This window comes from Nipponia nippon, unplaced genomic scaffold (assembly GCF_047370975.1).
Source record: "Nipponia nippon isolate SJK-2023a ecotype South Korea unplaced genomic scaffold, ASM4737097v1 scaffold_9, whole genome shotgun sequence".
Classification (NCBI taxonomy): Eukaryota; Metazoa; Chordata; class Aves; order Pelecaniformes; family Threskiornithidae; genus Nipponia; species Nipponia nippon.
The window spans coordinates 47,289,293-47,312,089 of record NW_028262413.1 but is presented as its reverse complement, the minus strand read 5'-3'; the positions used below and the strand labels follow the sequence as shown (position 1 = coordinate 47,312,089).

Here is a 22,797-nt window from a genome sequence, read left to right as displayed (position 1 = left end):
CAAGCAGCTCCTCTTCCCCAGGGGATGAAAATCTCCAGCTGGTTTCAAGTAGGACCGGGCAAAAGCAGATATTCATGCAAGAGAAGCAGCATCTATTTCTCTTGAAGTCCACTTTTTTCCACTACCACCCCAAATATCCAACCCACCAACGTAATGAACTGCAGAGAAAGAAAACATTTCCATCTCCTCACCCCAAGAGACGTATTACCCATTGGCCCCTGTGTTAACTCCTAGAGATTTTCCAAGTATTTTACTGTGTAGGGTTGGAAACGAACTCAACCAGGCATGCCACGTGCCTTGGATTGCTGCTTTTAGATGGACCACAGCTGTCTCTAGGAAACTAAGCTAAAAACAGTGTCTTAAGCAAGAAGTGTTTCTGACATTACAATATATTTTGCTTTTAATTCGTTTTTCATCTCAGATTATTAGTTGCCAGAAGTTTTGCTGTCTGAACAGGTCCAACCAGCTTTCACGGCATACCTCTACTGAAACCAGCTCTAAATGCAAATGGTAATTATGCATTGAGGGCAGAGATCATTAAAATAAATTACTTGGATTCTGAAGCCTATAAACTGTCCTCCTCTGCAATTAAAGTAATTTCATATTTCAGTTCACTTTGTCACCTTGTCTATCTTTCCCCAAGTTGTAAATTAAATTCAGAAATGTATATTAAAAGCCTATGAAGTTCTCTGTAATAAATGGCATTGTAGCATTGGCAAGAGGAGCAGATGCAATGCACAAGACACTCTCCAGGCTGCAAACCTCCTCAGCCCATGCACCTTGCACAGGTGCAGCGGGCCACCAAGCTGCTGGTATTGGCCCCCCAGCATGGATGCAGGGCTCTGAGGTACTGTCTCATTTGCCCTAACAGCTTCACATAACTCCTTTTTCCTACCAAGTTACCCTGCCAAAGGGCCATGTCCCTGTATCATCACTGCAGTCCCCACGGATGGTGAACACCACACTGCCTGTATTTCATGGTCCACATGGGACTGGCACTCTTGTTTCACAGGTGCTGTTTGCTCTCTTCCCAATCCAGTGAGAAGCAGCATCCATGGCCCTGGATGCATCCCTCCATGGGCAGCACTCACAGTCAAGTGGCTCCAGACAAACATCACAGGCAGGTGGCCATGTCCATGGACAGCCAATCCCAATTTCCCACAGGTGGCACTGGGGTGCTGATTAAGTTTTGGTTGGTTGGGGTTTTTTTGGTTGTGTTTTTTTTTTTGTTTGTTGTTTGGTTTGGGTTTTTTTTTCATTTAATCCAGAGCCTGATGAAGTTAAACAGGAAAAAAAAAATCCCATTGACTCCACTATGCATCGGAGTGCATATTTACAGTGTGTTAATGATGTCTCTGTACCACTCAGAGATCCACCTCAAAGCACTGCCTGGGCCATTGCAATGATTTCACCACATACCCTGGCTGCAGGGTGAACAAGAGCAGCTCGTACCTATAAACAGTGTGGAAACCACTCCATGCACACAGCACAGACACCTCTCCAACCACCACCGCCCAGCCCTTCATCCTAGCCAGGACTGGGGCACCTTCAACACATTGAAAGGTGTTAGGATGGACAGCAGAATTAATGACAGGTGCTTGCACTGGTTAAGTGAAGCCTGAGAGAGGGTTTGAATGGAATAATGGGATCCCCATAGCCTTTCAGCACCAACTAAAATGACATCCCTCTTTCCTGCTAGTGCTGCTGGCTCTGTATGAGATCTGGTTTTAGCCACAAAGGTGGCAGAAGAAAAATAAAGACCCAGGTTCACCATAGCCCATCCCACCAGATTGGTCCTGATGCTCCTATGGCAGTTTTCACTGCTCAGAGGAGGAACAGGGGCATCGGTGCTCGTCTGACCACTCCGTGGAAACCCAGAGTAAACATTTGACATCCACTAGATCAGCTCATTCATCCTGCGACAACACATCCCTTATTGTCCACCAGACAAGCTCCGCTGTGTTTCATTTGCCTGACCTTTCCAGCGAGACCCCGATTGCCTTTGGTGACGCCGCGCCCCGGGGCTGCATTCCTCCTGCGCTTCGCCATACTGGTGCATTGTGCGGCAGGACGCGCCGGCCCGGACGTCATGGTGAGGCCGAAGCATCAGACCCCGCGGTACACACAGCCCTCGCTCGTGTCAGCAGACCTGCCGTCGCCAGGACGGGACAACCGCCGCCAGCCCGCGTGGGCAGCGGCCAGAGAGGTGCCAGGACCCCACCAGCCCTGGGAAAGAAATGCCCACGGGTTTGAATACAATTAGCAACCTCAGGCTGGCAGCGCATCCATGGCATTTATTGTTCCAAGGCACAAGAGCTCTTTAGGGAGAAAAGTTTCATGAAGTGCCTTCGCAGAGAGATTAGACCATTTCCCTTCATTGCTATTATACTCCGAGATAAAACTGGCGACAGCGGCTGATGGAGCATCTGACGCTGCCTTTGTGTGCTCCAGGGCCTCCACTGTTTAAAGCTGTTCCCAGCAGGGAAAGTGACCCCACAATTTATAAAAAGGAACATTCTCCAGATCAGCGACAGCTAGGCTGCAGCTCTGGGGCCGTCTCTGAGCAGTCAGCAGCTTTGGGCCATAGCTCAGCCAGGGATGAGGGTGGGAGCAGTGATGCTAATGGCTGAACCCCAGGGGCAATTGCAACCATTTTGGGAATCCCTCCCTGGGAGCAGGGATGGATGCTCCAGGGAGATGGCTGCATCCTGTCCTGAAGGCACAGGGGGACATGGACAGCCTTGAGCATCCCCAAGCCTAGAGATGAACTCCCCTTACCGAACACCCCCAACCCCATCACTTCCAAATCTCTGCTCTCTAGACGTTTACTGCGACCACCCACTGCAGCATCCTCAGTGAAGGCACCAAGGCGAAGTACATTTAGATGGGATTGTGTAGGAAAGCTATGATTTAGTTATTAAAAAGCAGCACACAGGGACGATGGAGCTGGATAGCTCCAACTCAGTGCATCAAAACATCTTCCTTAACTTTGCCAATAGCTTGCTGTTGACCCAGGACAAGTCGCTTCACCCATTTGTTTCTCTTCTGTAAAATGAGCACACACTGACCTCCTTCATTGAGATCTATTGTGAATCCCTGTTTGAGAGCTGGTTTTTGGCTCCACACAGAACGACGCTCTATTTTGCACGTGCTTACGGAAAAAGCACGCACCATCTCGGAGACACCTACCCCACAACATCAGTTCAACTCCAAGCCTCTGCAGCAACTGTGGAGGCAGAAGAAAGGGAGATGAGACCAAGAGCAGCACTCCTGGAGAGCCGAGACCTGCCAGGAGCCACCTCACAGACAGACCTCTCGGCTGCCAGCGCCGTGCAAGATCTGTCTTGCTGCCACCCACCCCAATTCTCATTTTCTCTTTTCATGGTTTTGCGATTAAAAGCAATTACAGTCTAGTCATATTCATGGATTCACAAGGCACCGCGAATGAATGCATCAAAGACAGGGTTACACAGAAAACGATCGCCAACTCAAAGCCACAACACTTCCCGTTGCGTTCCTCGCTTGCGACGGGGCGCACTGATGGGGAGCTTGGGTGTCTGGAGAACAAAAGCGCTACTCAAAGTATTCCTGCCTGACTTGAATCACAGCCCTGACTGCTGATACAGTCTCAAATGCAGTAATTATTGCTGACTTTGAAGGCTAATGTGTGCAGAGTGCACTTTCCACACCTATTTCACCCAAATGACAACACTTACCTCATCCTCCGCGTACCTGCTCCTCCGAAGCCCTTTGTAGTCCTGCCAGGGCGGCTCATTACTGCTCTCAAATGCAGCTTCTTCTGGAACAAGAGACAGTAACTTTATGCAGGAAAGAATGCTAAATGAAAAAGGTTGCCCTGAATTACAGCTCACATCACCATGAGAAAGCCTTTTATTTTTATTATTATTATTATTTCAACCCACTTGATGAGGGGAAATTAAAGGATTAAGTTTCCAAATGGATGTCTATTGTGCACACCTCGCGCATGCCCAGCCCTGGCTGATCCCTGATCTGCCACTCTGACAGACCCTCCTCTCCCCAGTCTTTTCTCATCTCCTTTTCATGCAGACCATCTGCATGCTTTGTCAGCGCAACCCAAAGCCAAATCCAACAAAGTCCCTCGTTGGAGATGAAGGCTTCTTGCCATTTTACTGTGGAAACGGCAGATCCAGAGGAGTGCTATATAACCGAGGTGGGCTTTCAGCCTTGCAGGACAGCAACCAGATTTAGAAATCTGCTCTGCTACCCCCAGCAACATCCCTGAGGCAAAAACGAAGGTAAACTAACTTGGAAGAGATAACATCAGAAAATCCAAATAGCTCTGACCTGGTGATGCAGAAGAGAAAGCATGTTTGCCCAAGAAAATGCTCTAAAGATAACTTAAAGATGGTCTCAACTAAGTGGAATTGAGCCCAGGCACTTCATTACCAGTGACTATAAGCTCTGCAGGGCAGCCGCATGGCACCAGCGAGCCAGAGCAGCATTCATACAGCCTCTGCACAGCAGCACAGCCTGATCCCCCTTCCCAGAGGGTGGTTTGGGCCAGCTGATCCCCACCACACTCTGCTCACTCACCCAGTGCATGTTCAAACATACAAGGTGGCCCTAGCAGACAAGCCCCATGAGATAAGTCTGCTTGATCAGCTAAACCAGAACAAATAAATTTGGTTTATTTGGTCCTATAGGACCTGGAAGAGTCCCTTGCAAGAGGCTTAGCGTCAATGCACCACAAGTGCCACCAGAATGGGAAGTGCAGGAGGTGAGAAAGCAAAACACCAACCGATGAAGGTGTTTTGTTTGGTCAGCACACCTCACTCAGGTGCCAGTATGGGTGAAGACACAAGCGAGTGTCCACCTGCTCTATTTGCCAACAAATCAGCTCCTCCAAGTCTGCCAACAAGTCTGCGTTCTGCAGCAGACACACATTTCGGAGTTTTAGGCAGTTTGGAGGCACTAGCACTCAGGAGCAAGAGCTCCTTTGCCACATGGGACCAAACCCTAGTGAGGGACCCAGCCATCTCAATCAATGTAGGGAAGCTCTTGGGAAGGCAGTGGCCAGGCTTGCAAGCCAGCTGTGCTCCACAAGCTCCATGGTTTTGCATTGCTGTGGCATTAAAGCTGAGATTTCACACAGGTGCTGGCACATCATAAAAAGGAAGAAGGTTTTAAGACCAAATGCCCAGATGCTCTTTGCTCTGTTTAGCTCTCCAGTGGGGTTGGCACAGGGATCAGGCTTTGCTTTCTTTTCCCCAGAGAAGAGCAGCCGTGCTGGTGGAGACCCTGCAAAGGGGAAACTGCAGCCATTTACCACCAGCAGTGACCCCAACTTGAGCCATGCCCTAAGGGAAGGAGAATTTTGGCATTATGTTTAAAAAGAGAGAGCATTGCCACTGCCCACGGTCAAAGCCAAAGCCAGCAGAGGAGCCACAGCACCCGCCTGGCACCAGCCTGAATGCAAGCTCCAACCACAAACAATGTTGTGTCTGTAAAGCATGATAACATGGGGGGTGACACAGGAGCAAGACAATCCCTGCAATTATTTTAGGCTTTTTCTGGCCCCACAGAGGCTTTGTTAGGGAACAAATCCACAAGCATTTTCCTTATTCAGGCCAATGTCTGGCAGCGCTGAGAAGTGCCCAAATGCTGCTTTGCACAAGCAGAGGCTGCACCAGCTGCCCTGAATAGGTGCAACAGGTCAGGTATGTTGTGGTGTATTTTTCCTGCTGCCTGGCCAAGCTTCATGAGCAACCCCAGTCCAGCAGCCTCATTTAAGAGCATATCAGCCTATTTCCGCAGCCACTCATGCAGGCATCTTGGAAAGGCACCACAGGTAGCTGTGGGATAGTGCTGTTGCTCATTGCAGGGATTACAAGTCAGCATAACCTACTCCAGATCCTCCTGGATTCAGACTCCCAACCCTCCGACTCCTCTAAACACAGGGGCCAGCTCCCCACTGAAACTGGAGTTCAAAGCCATGCGAGTAAGAGGTCAGCAGCAAGCCTGTTGCTCTCTGCTTGCAAAACCTATAGATGCATGGAGGCAGTTGTGCCTGCAGAGAGCTGAGCCCCAGGAATCTGCAGGGCTCCAGCGTCCACAGAATGCACACCACTATTTTCAAAACCAAAAAAAAATATTGGGGAAAAAGCCCATAACTCACTCCTAAAAGGGAAAAGACTCCAAACAGGTTTCTTTATTATACCGGTGCTTGTGGAGACTCTCAGAAGGGCAGAACATCAGCTCTCCACTGGTTATAAAGCAGTACAACAAAACAGATGCTCTTTAATATGATCATCTGTCCCCAGCATCAGCAACTGTGCTGGCACGTTAATGAGCCAAATTACCAGAAGCACTGCCGATCCACTACATCTAGCAGTGCTCGACTCTACATTTTGCAGTCTTCACTGATGTTTGCTTTCCAGAGCATATTTAAAAAAAAAAAAATCTCCTATTGCCCCAAACAGTAAGCACACACTATGTCATTCAGAGCTACATCAAGAAAAAAAGGAAAATAGCTTTGAGGCACAATTCTGTTTAACATTTTAGAGACAGCACTTAAGCTATCAGAAGTCATCTTTGCTTGCTAAGCCCAGCACCTTCTGAAACCAGCTCCCGTCCCTGCAGCTCTAATCCATGCCGACTGAAAAAGCCTTTGGGTGTCTATCAATACAATTTCAGCCTTAATTACAGAGCACGATTAAAGTAACACTATTATTCCCTGAAAAAGTCTGTCGAGTTATTTATTAAGAAAGGATTTGGCAGATTGAGCCAAATCGCCAAACCTTTGATAAACTGAAACCTCATTTTCCCTGTGATCTCAATGAAACAATATTTTTTTTTTCCTTAATGCTTTGAAATCTGAAGTCTGAGTAGCTGTCACTAAGTGATGATGACAAAGGGCTATTTTCCTGCCACTCAGAAAAAAAACAAAATTTTGCTAGTCTTTGCAGTGAAAACTAACCCGGCCAAAGCAACAAGGTTGGCCACTTCTTTATTTCGTGTCTGCAGTAGGCAATACACTCGGATATCTTTCATCTCAGGGCACTATAGAAACCAGAATACATCAGCCCCGCTTTATAAGTTGGGGACCACAGAGAAATGAACCAGAAGCCCTTTTTTGCAAGGTGGCTCCTGACTTTCTCAGTTGCAATTTATTCTGATACACTCCCACAGTACATGAGAGCAGAGCTGCCCTGTGTCAGAGCCTTACCCTCCCAGTAGGGTGCAAACCCCATGGAAAGCTTCGCCTGCAACTGCCACAAGCCAGGACCACGCACATCCCAGGGATTCTCTGATGTCTGATACAGAGTCACACTACAGCCTGGCACAGATGCTAGCCCACTACTTGCCACCGTAGGCCCAGACCTGGCTAAACTCACATCAGGAATGAGTCCCTCAGACCTGCTGCAATAAGGAACTGGCCCACAATGAGGATTTCTAGATGACATTGCAATCCAGATTGCTCCTGCTTTCACCAGCAGCACAGTGGCTGGAGACCAAACACCACTTCGGTACTGTTAGAGAGGAGCTTTCCCAGCAGGACAACCAGTTTATTCCATCAGAACGTGTAGCATTAAGTCACAATTTAACTTCCAGACCATTGCATTCTTTAAACATTTTTAATTATAAACTCCCCCCCCCCCCCCCCCCCATCATTGTAGAAAGATCTTTTCCACCCGGTACTTGCTGGGATGATTATTGCATTTCTAAATGACACAGAGATGATGCTTGTGGCTGATCTAGTCAGCATCCCATGATGAATCTTCAAGTAACTGTCAGGAAGACAAGTGTTAATAGATGGATTTCCCTTCCTACACCGCACAGGACAGTATCGACCCTGATGGGCTTGCTCTGTTTCCATACAAGGAGGTGCTTTTCACTGCCAACAGCTAATTCCTAAGCAAATTCTTTTCAAATGTTAATTACAGTAGAACATGGTTGAATTTTACTGACCCCATCAAATTTGACAGGCAACTTCTCATCTTACCCAGAGCCACTTAAAAGGAAAAAAAATCAAGCTGAATATATCTTCAGGCTAAAATATTTGTTAGTCTAAAAACCTGCAAGCTTCAACCATAACCTTGCAACTTCCCTTGTATGTATTTATGCTGATAACAGGTTCAGGACAGTAATTACTGGGCTTGTAAATACAAGCAAATATCAGGTCTCAGGGCCAAAGGCCAAAACAAGAGTGTGTCTGGTGCTCAGGAAGACTGGTAACTTATTGTTACTCAATGACACACAGACAAAAGCAATTTTATTTCTAGATCAAGGCAAAGTACTAGACAAGAGGTTGCTTGAAGATCAGGCAGCAATGTTTTTTAAGAGTGGGCTCTTAGAGTTGATCTCTCCTCTTTACTCCTTCAGGAGCAGAAGACCTGCAGGTTCCTTCCCACTGGATAGCAGCAAGGACCTGTGATATTTATTCTTCCTGACTGGTTTCTTCCCAGCCTTACCCATCCTTGTGTAGCTCCAGCTGCCCAGGCACATGGGAAGGCTGCCTTCCCCTCGAGGCAGATTTCCCATTTGCAGCTGATGGGCTGACCACAGTGTTTGGTCACTGCAGGGGCCAAGCATTCGACCCACAGCAAGGATCAGACAGCATCCTTTTTGGTTTGTATTTTTTAAACAAACTTGCCCTCTTGTCACCTGCCCATTTATCACCACCATCCCACTGGGCTGCAAAGCCCCAGTAAGGCAAATCCAGCAGGAAACAGGAGTGGGATAATTGGGAAGCGAGTGCCCTGGATAAGAGCCAGGTTGTGCAACTCTTCCTTCTGGGAGTCCTCCTGTGATGATTCACAAGATCTCACTGTGGCTGAGGATTACAGAAGAGGAAAGACAGACAAGTTCAGTACCACTAGGACTAGAGGTGCATAGCATCCCATTTCCAGACCTGAATAAGTTCAGAGCAGTAACAAGACACCAAGATGTTCATCCCCATTTGGACGAGGTGACCTAGGAACATTCCAGCTTCCCCCATCTAGAGCCTGCATCAAAGATTTGCAGTCTGCAGCCAGAAGGTACAGCCCCTACGTAACTGGGGAGGTCTACAACCTACACCAGAACAGGCTAGACCTAATGGTTCCTCTGACACGAAAATCTATGAAACAGCCCCAGGGAGACAGTGGGTGCACTAGGGACACTTCAGCACTTTAGGTAAATAGGACAAGAAATATCTCACAGCCCAACTGCAGCGGGCGGCCCAGGTCCAAACAGGCCAGCATGTGCCCACCACACTGGTCACACACACAGCCCTCCCACCACAACGCACAGCATGACCCTACAAAGCCAGAAGTTTCTCCAGGTGTTCACCCACATGCATCCATATTTGACACACTTCAGCACGTAGGAGGAGAGTGCCAGAATTCCTCCCCTCCACCTTCTTTTTTCCATCTTTCAAACAAGCTGCTCTGTGCAACTGCCCTAAGCCACCCAATCTCCCTGATGCTCACCCAGAGCACCCCACGTTCTCTGGCTGACCCAGAGCAGGGTGCCTCCAAACCCTCTCCTATGCCTTGGGCTATCAGATCAAGCCCCAAAATCTCAAATATAGACATGCCCTGTGCTTAAACCACATCTTCTACCTTTCCACTAGAGAAAGCTCTCTGCTTCTCCCTCTGAAGCACTACCCCTGTTATTTTGACAGATGTAATACAAGCCTGCTCCAATAAATCTTACTCAAACTGGCCTTGCAGCTGAAGTGCAGTAGCTACATGACATACTTCAATGGAAACAATTAATGGCTGACAAACATTTAAAAACAAACAGGACATGACATCACTGTAAACAGCTTCTCACATCTGGTCATTGCTACCCCACGGGAGTTCACATGAGATCGGCTATGAGCTGCTGCCCCATTCGAGGGGCTCTCCCTCCCTGCAGGCAGCACAAGGCAGCTCGTTCCTGCTGCTATCTGTCCCCACTCCTCTTTGCTCCCAGCTTCTGGGAGAAGAGTTGCAGGAACTGAAGTCACTTCACAGGGACAGCAGTGCAGATGGACACTGTGACAGGCAGAGCTGGCTCAGAGGACACAGCCACCACCACCTCCAATGAGCTCAAGCAGCTCCAATGCTTTTCCAATGGGTTATATTTCACCAAAGTGGGAAACTGCTGTGAATCCCATGATGTTGGTTAACCCCGATGCCACCTTCTCAGCCCATCCCCAGCACAGCCACCCCACCACCACAGGGGTAGGGTTCACCACATCTCCACCAGATTATGCCAGTGAGAAGCAATGAAATATTTTCCAGGAAGCTCCAGAGAACAAGCAGATTTTAAGCAGGACCCTATTAGCCAGGCCCATCTCCCCATCACCTCTCAAAGCAGTCAAACATTGCTGCTCCCTCCTGCATGCTGGGGACACACCAGCCCTCCGCCTTGTTCCTATATAGTTCTCTCCTAACATTTCCCAGCAAAACCATGGAAAATTTCTTGTGTTTTGAGCACTGAGGGAAAGCCCTCGCTCCCCGCACTGTGCTTGCATTTGTGGCTCCAGAGTAAGCACGGTGACACTATTTCCTCAACACATTTTTTTCAGCTTCACATGTGGAACAAATTAGCGGCCACATCCACCCCACACATGCTCCTTGCTCCTCTGGGTGTTTTCCACAAGCTCCTGACAGTTAGCAGTTGTCTGGATGCAAGTTTTTGTTCCCTCCGCTGTTACGCTACAAAACCTGAGCTACCCTTCCAAATAAAGGCAAGCACGGACACTCCATTTCAAATGCCCTTTTGTTGTTTCTCCTGGGTGTTTTCTCCCCAGGCTCCCTTTGATCTGAGTTGGGTCCTCCCTGAAGCAGGGGAAATTCACCCTTCCAGCAGGACCAGGGAGGTGATCATGCCCCTGTACTCAGCACTGGTGAGGCTGCACTTCAAGTACTGTGTTCAGTGTTGGGCCCCTCACTACAAGAAGGGCATTGAGGTGCTGGAGCGTGTCCAAAGAAGGGCAAAGTTGGTGAAGAGTCTAGAGAACAAGTCTTATGAGGAGCAGCTGGGGGAGCTGGGGTTGTTTAGCCTGGAGAAGAAGAGGCTGAGGGGAGCCCTCATCACTCTCTGCAACTGCCTGAAAGGAGGCTGGAGCCGGGGGTGGGGGGGGGGTGTTGGTCTCTTCTCCCCAGTAACAAGTGATAGGACAAGAGGAAATGGCCTCAAGCTGCACCAGAGGACGTTTAGGTTAGATATTAGGAAAAACTTCTTCCCCAAAAGGGCAGTCAGGCACTGGCACAGGCTGCCCAGGGCAGCGGTTGAGTCTCCATCCCTGGAGGTATTTAAAAGACAGGTAGGTGTGGTGCTCAAGGACATGGTTTAGTGGTTGACTTGGCAGTGATAGGTTAACGGTTGGACTCAATGATCTTAAGGGTCTTTTCCAACCTTAACAATTCTATGAAATCTCACCCAGATCCCACACATTTCCACCTCCAGATGGAGCAGCCACGGGTAACACGCTCCCATGTTTATTTAAACCCCAGGGCTGGAGCAATGCTGGTGGCCATACACAGCCCTGGGGGCTCCCAGTTGCTTTGAGTTTTGTCTAGGACAATCCTCCTTCTCCCTCCCAAAAAATCAGAAGAGATGTATTTGAAGGTCACAGCTTCCCGCAGAGAAGCAAAGTCACTCTTGGTGGTATTAAGGAGGTACCCAGAGCATCAAGACACATAGCTACCAAGGACCGGTGGTCTCCAGGTCCAGCCATGCCTTGGACAGAAAGGTCCAGCTCTCCGGCTCCACAGGACACAGCTTTGGCCATGCTAGGTATGTTTTCAACTCTCAATTCAATCTGTGGCCTCAGGCTACTGGAAACAAACCCCAGTAAGTGGCTTTTGCAAGAGCAGCCAAAAGCATCTGACAGGCATTATCTTTCAGCCCAAATCTTCAGCCACCATTATCTTTGTCAATCAGGTTTCTCCCAATGACTGTCAGAGCCCGAGCAAAGCTTCTGGTCCTGCAGGTAAAACTAAAGCCCAGAAACATACCTCTCCCAAAGGAAAAAGCACCAGCTTTTTTTTTTGTAGCATATCACCGTTTTGAAACACTAATCTAAGCAGCTCTCCATTTCAAAGGCTGGCGCGCTGACAGCTGCCACGGCCAGTGGAATCCCACCGGCTCCTGGGGTCTGCAGCACAGCTACAATCAGGGTTCCCATCTTGCCTCATTTTATAAACAAAAATTTAAACTGTCCACAAAGTTAACAACTGTGAGCTAATGGCAAGTTGCAAAACAGGTTCCTATTTTATCTTGAAAGCTTCTGGCCTCAGTGCGAGTCATTGAGCATCACCAGAGCTTTGGCACAAGCATGTGCAGGCAGAGTTTTAGACATATATTCAAAACACTACTACTATGAACACTGATTTTTCTAGATCTACTTCTTGCTTTCTTCCTGTGCTAGCTATCACAGCACAGACAAGGGTAGAAGCTTGCTTTTTCCACCAAAAAAAGTGCCCAGCAGTGCCTCTGCACATCCTCCAGCCGCACAGCCTCAGCTTTGCTGTTATCCCTCCACGGAAAATTCAAGCTGATGTTTGGAGGCATCGGGCAGCTGGTGCTTTGCCTTCTGATCCCCTGCAAAGTCTAGTTTTTGGGCAGTCCTGGCCCACCCCAGCTAACATCCAAGCTCCTTCCGGGGCCCACAGGACAACCGATGAAATCCGTGGCCATTCCCACTCCCCTTCCTTACCCATCCCTCCCCTCCAGGCAGAGATTTCAGCAGAGCCTCAATCCATGGTTTCAATCAAACCACACATACCAGGGGACAGCACCTGCTTAAACCAATTCCAAAACTGTTTTAAATAAGTTATTACAACTTGCATGCAGAGACATGGCTTGGAAATTGGACTTTTGGCTTTATGACAGGAAGAGGAAAGGCAGAACCATAAGATGCATTTTTTTAATGCTTGATTGGAACAAATTTGGGAGTGGTTTATCAGGCATATGCACAGCACGTGGCCTCTTGGGTACGTACGTTTTTGTCATGGCTGAATCCTTTATTGAGGTTTTTGTTTTGGACTGTGCAGCCTTTGAAGCTGCCAGCTGAGGCTGCTTAACAGGAGGATGCATTCGGGACCCAGAACCTGGGGGAGCTTAACCCACTTTGTCAGAGAAACCCACATCACAGGCATCCCAAATGCCACTTCCATCATCTCATAATCCCCCCATGCAGGATGCTGTGGCCGTTAACGTGGGGATAGTCCCGCACGTGCGGGAGGTTTATCTCTAGCCACTTTGGGTCTTTATCCAAGCTTCTCCACAGAGAGAAGGTTTTCCTCGAGTTCATTTCTAAAGGGTTTTTTGAAAGCTGACCACAACTGAAATGGGGCAATAACTCCCCAGGCTTATTCTAGCTGTTTCAAGTGTCCAGGCTGCTGCTTAAAACTCATTATGGCTTCAAGTTGAAAATGGGAAAACTCCCAAAAGTCTGTATTTCTAATAATTAATTCCACTGTGGAGCTCTCTAACCAGCCCCTGGTTAACCTTTCTGGATTAGCACCCGGGAGGAGATATCTTTTACATCAAGCTGCAGCTTCATTGTTCACATTCATATGATCACAAATGCCAGCCTTCACCCCAGCATCTTTATTTTCCATGAGGGAACATAAACCCTCCCAGAAAGCAGGGTTCATCGCAGGGTGCTGCTGAGAGCATGGGGAGAGGATGCTGCTGGGCTTTCGGCCCCAGACCTGTTGCAAGCAGAGGTGGCTGCCTTCTTCCATCCCTTCTGTCAAAAGGTAACATTGCTTTGCTTTTTGACATTGCAGCCTTGCTGTACAAATAAATCTTTGTTTAAACTATGCTGAAATGTTTTGTAAACAGCTTCCAAGAGAAACAGCATGTTTTCACTGTTGATTATATCTGAGTTGCTTGTCCACATGAGCAAGTTCCTAAGAACTGCAGAGATTTGCAGCCTTAAATAGCCCAGATTTTTCCTGTCAAGCCCACTAGCCTCAGTGAAGTTACTCCAGGGATGACTTTGGTCCAAGAAAAAACATTTTAGAAGGAATGTTTCACAGCAAGGCAAAGCTCAAAGCCGTTTAGCAGTGCTGATGTGCTGGTTGCTGGGCTATATCTAAGCTCACAGGGTTTCCTGGCAGTGCTGTGGACATGACCCAATCCTAACGCTGCTGCCCATCACTCCAGCCATGCGTGGGACACCATTACCTTTTCCTTGCAAAGTCCCCCAGCCATTGCCTGGTTTGTGGTTCAGCTGCGGCTGAGCCTCCAGCCCGGGTCTCAAACACCGCCAGCTTCGTCTCAGGCTGGCCCATGTCCCCAGGACGGTGGCTGTCCCCTCTCCACCACAGTTTGCACAGCTGCAATTTTCCTCAAGGTTTCACAAAAGCTTTCCAGCAACATCTGGATGTGCTGATTACAGAATATATTGATGCACTTAACATCTTCACATCCTTCACCAGGGCACATGGAAAAAGGCATGTAAGAAAAGCCAAATTTATTTGTCCAAAATCATCTCTGCACAGAACTTCTCAACCCAGACAGAAAACAAAGAACATTTACCCCAGTGCTATGCTGGACTCCAGCACATTTGTATGCAGATATTTTAAATCCCACCCCACAGTGGAAACCAGCAACACTATTACCAGTTTGCTCCAGCACAGATATGCAGGCTGTGGCTTGGCAGCTGGAGAGTCCCCTTGCCCCAAGCCCAGCCACAGCCAGACCCAGCTACCAATCTCACGGCTGCACAAACATCTGCAAGTCATGCCTGTTCACCAGTGCAACATCTACACATCAACTCCCCAAGCTCCTTTGGATGAGAAACCATCTCGCACAGCACGAGGCACTGGCATCCTCAGCCCGCTCACCCATAGCTGCTGGTCCCTGCCTGCACCCCATGGCAGTGAGCCCTGCCCAGGCCACCTGGTCACACTGCCATTCTGTGCCTTTATAAAGGCCCGTTACTGCTGAAACTCTCCGTGCCAGATGCAGCACAAGCCTGAACCTGCCAGCAGGCTCGCAGGAAAACAAACTTAGGGAAAATGTGTGCAGTTACTCAAAGCTTGTGGTCAGCGAAACAGTTTCGGCAGGGGAAACTCCACCATCCTGCTGGTGGGCTGGCTCCAGAATATTTGTGTATTTGCTAAACAAAGTCCCTGCCATACCAACAGCATCTAAAAGGACAGTTTTGACTCAAACTTCTGACTATTTTTAGCTTGGGCTACTTCTCCAAGTGCATCTACTTTCTCACAAAGGCAAGAGGGACAAGACTAAAACCCAATGCTTTTTTGCTTTTGGGATGCAACTCCACACCTATCTACAGTGATGGGGAAGCCTTGACAGGCTGAGCTTCACTGGCCAGAGCAAGGAGCACTTGTCCTACCAGGGTGCACATCCAGCACATCAGGGACCTCTCCAGGATGGGGAAAGATAAGCAAAATCAGCTCTTTCCTCACCCTGATACTACCATGGCAGCCCTCCTGAATGGGCCCTAGCTGTTTTCAATATACATAGGCTAAAATTGAGCCATGTAATTCTCTATTGCGGCCAACAGCAGAGACTGAGTCACTCTTCCCATAGGTAATCCAGTCCCCTAAGGCATCCATGCAGCTCAGCCCCGCAGCAGGTTTCCACACTGTCCAAGGCCAAGGGCTGCCCAGCAAAGCAGGGTTTGGGTTTTCACTCTGCCACCTTCCCAACCACCTCTGCCTTGCCGTGCAACCCGGCAGCATATTGGCATTTACGAAGCAGAGCATTATGCTTACCAGATGCTCTCAGATAACACTGGGGCTCATTACAAGTAATACTTTTATCTTGCACGAGTTCACCAAAAAAAAAATCATATGAGGGAGCCTGTAAAACACGTTGGCTGCCTAACTTAAAGACATGTTAGGCTTTAAAAATACCTATGGGGACAAGCAAAGTTGTGAACAATCGCTGTCAGCATATCGGGATTTCACCCTGAGCCACAAAAGCCAAGATGCTGCAGTTTTAGCCTAACTCATTTGCTGAGCAGTCATTCTGTTCAGCTTATGGCTCAAATTGGGCCAGTTTATATCCATTTTGGAAACACAGCCTTCTCTGTGAAACTTCATTTTTATCACCCAGATCCCAACATGAATCCTGAGCTGCAGGAGCAAGTGCAAGTTGCCCCGTTTGTCCCTTCCATGGCAAGGGCAAGTCCTTTCATCCATGACAAACCCATAACTGAAAACAAACCCGTAACTGAAAAAACATAACTAAAGAAAAACGCAAGTAAGGTTTGTCCCACATATTTGCTAACCACGTAGCATCCTCTGAGCAAGGAGCTCTAAAGCAAAGATGACATAGAGGTACCCTCCCTGGGGCAGTCTAGCATCCTTGCCACACACAGAGGACACCAGCATCACCCTGACCAAGGGAAGAACAACTTTTCAGGGATCCTTTTCCAAAATATAGCTGGAGAGGAGTTGTTTCAAGCATAAATCATCCCCACTAGGTCCATCACAGCCTCCCATTCCCTTGAGCTCTGCAGCTGGTTACACACAGCAGCTTCTCAAGCATCGCTCCCTGCTTCTCACTATCGGCGAGCTCTGCCCCATTGTCTGCCTTTCCAGCTAACCTGCCGAAGCCTGCATTAGAAACTAAAGGTATTTTTTCTGTAATGAGGAAGATTTTTCAGTAGAAACAGCACAACTTTCCCCTCTGTGTGTCAGCTGTTGAGAACAAATTGCAATAACGAGCACCAGAAGGTCAAACCCACTGCTAAGCACAGGCCAGAGAAGCAATCCCCAAGCACAGCTTTGAAAGCCCTTGTGAAATGGGAAGGCTTTCCCATTTCCAAGCTGTCCGTATTTACCTAGACAAACTAAACCACCATATCCTGTTTGTAAACAAAAAGAGCAACAGGATTTGAAGTCCAGCACTGCCACAGCTCAAGAGCTGTGATCCCACCTCTCCTTTGCACACCCAAGTGCCCCAGCACTCCATCGCACAGCAGAACTGATCGGCATTAGCAACAGTGCTTTTCATCAATGTTACACTAAACTGGATCAATACGGCATCCCATTATCCTCTTATCTTCTGCCCCATTTATTTCAGATCTCGGTCTGCAATCAAACATCTTTAGACACTTGTGCTATTCAAGTGTTAAAATATTTACTGCTCACACACCTGAGGAGGTTAAGACAGAGGCTTTGGTGCTGATTAATCATTAGCAGTAGTTTCCTCAGCATTTCCTGCAGAGTAGTACCTAAACAAACATCACACCAAGCCTGGCTCCTCCAGGAGCCTTGTGTGATACTATAAATACTTAAAATAGTACATCACTGCAAGGGCAAAAGCAGCTCTTTTAGGATAATTTAAAATGGGTTAACCTCCACATAGGGCCATATTAAGTGAAGCAAAGTTTGGGTAAGATAATGCACCTTGCAGAAAGCCACATACAAAAAAGCTGAGTAGCACTGCAGAAAATAGACTGAGTTGCAAAACCTCCTCATCAAATACAACACAGCACGGAAAAGACAAGTCAGCCTTTGATTTACAAAGCAGATGGGTGCACAGAAAAGGGGCATTTTGCCCCCTTCCAGGCGACCGTTCGCTGTCCTGCCAGGGGCTGTGGCACCGGCAGCCCAGCGCTGATGGCACACGCTGAAGGAAGCGGCTCTGCTCTCTCCATGCTGCGTCAAAGCTAATCTTTGGGAAAACAGGCACAACTTGCCCTGTGACATTTTTCTGTTGGGCACGTCTCCAGTAAATCCCTGCACAGGTCCCCAGCTGGGGTCAGTGGAGGGTGCCCAGGGTGGCCACGGAGCCCATGCCCCAGTGAGGCAGCTCTTGGCTCGGCAGCTCAGACCTGTCTGCTTTCCCTCCCCTGCCTTGTCCAGGCTCCTAAAGCCTGACTGCAGGGTCGGCCCTCCTGCAAGAGACAGTTGTGCTCTGGATGTTTCCAGTCACTTCTCACACTCCTAAAGGACCTCAGAATGTGCAAACAAGAACAATGAAAAAAAAAAAGCTGTATGAAGAGGAGCTTCACACCATCAGAAAATGCTGTCTGCAGGAAGGAGCATCACTTGTCCTCACTAATGAGCTTTTGCAGGAGATGAGCTGCAGAAGCTGCTCCACAGTGGGTGTGTTCATTGTGGTGACATCCCTTACGGGACCTGCTTGGGCAGGACAGGAGTTTTGTCACCTCCAGGACCATGGCGTTCCCACCACTCAGCTCCATGCCCCGGGGCGGGCAGGCACACTGACCTGCCGCTTGGCAGAGCAAGGATGCCAGTGCCTCAGCCACGTCTCCAGCTACCACAGCGCAGGAGAGCCCGGGTGCTGCAGGTGGGGACATGGGACCGGGACACAGATGCTCCGGGCTGCTGCGTGGGCTGCATTCAAAGGCCTCCAGCAATGAGGCCGCAGGGGTTTCCTGTGCCACATGCTCTGATGCAACAGAGACATCTGGCAGAATTACTGTTGAACGGGCCGTTAAAGACACATGGGGACTGATGGACTGTCTCCTCCAAGAGCCACACACAACAAACCACTCTCCCAAGACCCAACCCAAAGGGCAACAGGGCTACTGCTCCTGCAGCAAACCCTGCCAGCTAAAGCTTCTCCTCGCCTTCCCCACAGCCTCCCAACACATGGGACAGGGGTTTGGGGACTATCCCACCCACCCAGCCCCTAGGTCTTTGGTATTAAATACCACAGCAGTAGTGTCCTTGGAGAGCTAGAGCAGCCCCTGACTTCTCCTTAAAGCTTGGGGCCAGACCCTCCTCCCAAGCCCACGGCTGAGGCCCATGTTCCTGCATAGCACAGCTGGGAAGTTGGTTTCTCTAATGTCATTCTCAGGATGCTGGCAACCATCACACCACTCCCTTGAGGGCACTGAGGAGCTTCCAGCTCCCCCTCACAAACTATGCTTCCCTCCAGCATTTGTAGGGAACAGCTTGTAACCTTCTCGAGGACAAGCCACCATGACCTGTTGTGGAACAGGTTCCCTCCCTTCCCTCTCCTCCAGCTTTTCTGGCTGCAGCAACAGCACCAGCGCAAGACTGATGCCAAGAGGCAAGGGCAGCTTGGTGAAGCAGAGGCGGAAAGTCACCTCAGCTGGATGTAAGAAGGGTTAAAGCTATGGAAAATTTGCCCTATCGACTCCAGTCAACGGCTGTTACTTAGGGTTTAGCAAAGCATGGCAGCCTCTCCCTTTCACACGCACTCCTCCAGGCTGCTGCAGCACTTCCCTGCACAGGGAATTTGCAGGCTCTAACTACAAACCTTTCCTCCAAGGGTGACCTTCAGCATCCCTAAAGGAGCAAAAGCATCTCAATGGACTCCCAAGATAAAACTAAGAAAAAGGAGAACTTTGGGGGGGGGCAGTGGGGGGGTGGGGAGACCACAAGCAGAGACTAGTCCTGGGACTGATAACCATATCCCCAAGGCAAGCTCTTATACCCAGCATGGGGGTATATATTTATGCCTGTGAGACAAGCCTGGCAAACTTGAATATAACTCAGTGCTTTTGGTGTACAAGTCAGTGTGAGCAAGGTCCCAAGGAAACACAGGCTCTGACACTAACACCGTCACAAGGCACTTGCCCTCCCAACACCACAGACTGCACACCAGGGCAGAGCTGTAATATTTACCTGTCCCTACGGGCACAGGGAAAACAAGTTAACTGATCTTATGAAATCCGATAATTAATGTTTGTAAAGATTCAGAGATGAGAGTTGCTATATAATTATTTTATAGCACGCCCAATTCCTTATCAAAAGGACTGGTCATAACCTCAAAGCCTAGAATGATGCCTTGGTTTAATCCAGCTCTTTTCCAGCCCGATTTAGCAGTAGCCAGGCTGATGCAGTGCAGAACGTAACTCATCCAAGCCCTTGAAGGACAAGTCAGGGTTTCAGAGCCCAGCCTAGGCCGGGAAGATAAAAACTAATGTTAAAATGCAAGAGACATTCTGCATGAACAGTGCTGGGACCACGTAACATCACTTATACTATCTAAACCCACCAAACTCTTTCACAGTTGTTTTATTCCCAGCCAAGACAAGCCTGGCATGAATTAGGAGCAATTCCACCCCAATGCCTGGGGTGGCACCCCTGGAAGACCAGTACAATGTCAATCCCAGCTGTGCCAGAAGCTCACAACACATGCTCAGTGGCAGAAGAAACTGGAGCAACTCAGCACCAAAGTGTTACGGCAGGGAAGAAAGCACATCCTTACTTGTCATTTGCTGAACTGCTTGCTAAGCCAGGGAGGGCAGCGAACGGGACCTGCACGGGTAAAATCATGTATGTGCTATCAGTCCCCTCCATGTTGCAGGGCCACGAGAGCTGGACACCCTGGAAAGCATTAGTCCGTGAGCAGGAGGTCTCTGGGATCGCACATGGCACAGCATGCAGCAGCAGCAAGGTTATTCTTAGGAGAAGGTGGTTTCTCAGGTTAAGCTCTTAATACCCAATTAATTTTTTTGCACATTGCTCCGAACGCCTCTCCCTCTGCTTTTGGAAAGATGGCAGCATCAGATTTTCCAGCAGGAAAAGTCTTCTGTGTAACAAACGTTTTATTTCAGCAACGTGCTGAAGAAGTGCAAAGGGTCACGGGAGCTTTGAGATGACATCAGCCTCTTTACTATTAATCCTGTGTTGAATATTATCCAGGAGAGAGTAATTTTTAATGGGGCCCTAGTTTGTCTTGTTTAAACTTGCACATACCTGAGCTACTTTTAGGCCTAAACCCACAGAAAAGAAAATAATGCAACTTGGCTTTAGTGCAAGCAAGAGAAGTGCTAATTCCACCTTCTTTTATCTCCGCGTTTACTCAGTAGTACAGAGTAAATACACGAAAATCGAGATTGTTACATTAAGGCACACCTAATAATACTACACCATTCTTAATGCCAATTAACTCTGGGGCCTTTCAACATTGCAATCACTCAGAGCACACTTCAGATAACACAGCTGATAGAGTAAGTAAAAAAAAAAGTGGCATGATCAGCAGCTATAGGTAAGGCTGAGCTTTAATGAGTGAAACGAAAGCGTTTATCACAGCAGCACACGGCACCTTTGTTCTGCAGGTCTCCAGGGCTTTATCGATAACTAACCAAGCTTGGATGCCATTATTAAATATTATGCTTTTGTATGTACAAAAGGCAAGCCCCAAGCAGCCAGAAAGAAATTGAGGAACCCCATTTCAGTGCTAAAATTTCAGCTTATCCCAGATTTACACATAAAACCAGGTGTAAAGGAGCTGAGCAACTGGGCTAGGCTTGCCCAGCAAGCCATGGCGAGAGGCAAGGAGAGGCAGGCATCCTGCCTCCAGCATGGCTTGGAGCTGGCTCAGGTCCTGCTCCACATGAGCAGAAACTGCCAAAGGAGATGCAACTGTTTGTGTGAGCAAAGGACTGAAATCCAGCCCATGTAAAGGACACCATTGCTGCCTGTAGAGATGGGTTTTCTCTACCAGGATGCAGGTTACACAGGTTTCCAGCCCATTTATTAGTAGTGTACAGACATAGCTCTCTGCTAGTGCCCCAGAAAAGCCTACCGAAAGTGTAAAGTTATATTAGTAATCAAGAGAGACTTTTACTTTTTTTTTTTCATGTGCCCAATTACACAGCCAGACACCAACAGAAGCCAGTGCTGGCAGAGAGGAGACACAGGTCTGTGGTTCACGGTCCTGCTCCCAAGTAACTCATGAGATGCCCAAAGCCAACTGAGAGAAACCTACAGTCAAGTGGGGAAACTCCACGGCCGGCGAGCAAGCAAGAGGCTCCAGAAGCCTGAACTGCCCAGCAGTTCAAGAGGGAGCTTTTAATTTTTGTGCTCTAAATTAAGTCATCAGGTTTGGTTATTTTTGAGATGGAAGGTATGATCTTCCTTTCTAAATATATGCGTGGAAGGCTGCCAGGGGGAATGCGGGCCTCCAAAACCAACAGGCAATTCAGCTTTCAGGAGAAGAGAAGCTCTCGGAGACCTCGGGAGCTGTTTGAAAGGTCTTTTTCACAGCAGGGAGAAGAGACCTCGGTAAGCTTTGCAGATGGGGAGAGCCTACGTTTCTGATGCAAACTGAAAAGCAACAGAGCCTTCAAAGCGGAGAAGACATGTGTAAGCAGAGCAGCCCTGCAGTTCAAACAAGCCACAGCACTCTTGATTCAACAGCCTCCCGTTAATGAGCGGGATGGTGCCCCGAGGAGAAAGCAAGGAGCTGACGATACTCCCTGTGCCTTTGGATCACTCTCACACCTTTGAATTAGCTCAGCTTGTTTTAAACCTGTTTAATGGCCAGACCGCAATGTTGCACATTGTCATTAGCTACCCAAGGGTGTGGGACCTGTCTGACAGGTGCTCCGGACTGCGATGAAGCCCACCAGGGCTTTGCTGGAGGAAGGCTTGGGCTCCTCACAAGGGTGGGATGCTTCTGGAGCCAGCGGTATTGCCCACGTCATGAGGGGCAAGGCAGTGCTGTGGGCATCGTAGGAAGTCCCACAAAGCAAAACCACCAACTATTTCCTTCTCCATCAACCCCAAAGAGTTATTAGATTAATTAAGGGGAAGGTGTACGAACACCACTTGGGCACCAGCACCACCCAGGACACCAGAACACTCCAGACTTCAATGCACCAGAGGCAGACAAAGATAAAACCCTCTACAAGGAACCAGTCTCACACGTACAAGCGTGGCATCAGCCCACGGGACAGGAGCTCTCTCCAAAGCACACCAGCAGCTCTGAACAAAGGTTTTGAAGTTTCATAAAAATTCCAGCTTCCAAAAGCATTGCTTCTCTGCCTTTTGCCCTGAAAATCCAAGGTCTCCAAATATTGAGCAGTTCTAAATTTTCTACTGGGGATCAAAAAGCATTTAGGAAAAA

At 48.6% G+C, this 22,797-nt stretch overlaps 1 long non-coding RNA gene across 1 annotated transcript in view; it reads right to left on the bottom strand.

Annotated features, from left to right (window-relative positions):
- LOC148050324 (uncharacterized) overlaps positions 1-22,797 on the bottom strand; it is a 60,864-nt gene that overhangs the window by 22,310 nt on the left and 15,757 nt on the right. Inside the window, exon 2 of the long non-coding RNA XR_015701413.1 lies at positions 3,717-3,799. This is a non-coding gene — a long non-coding RNA (uncharacterized LOC148050324). The remainder of the gene's footprint in view (positions 1-3,716; positions 3,800-22,797) is intronic.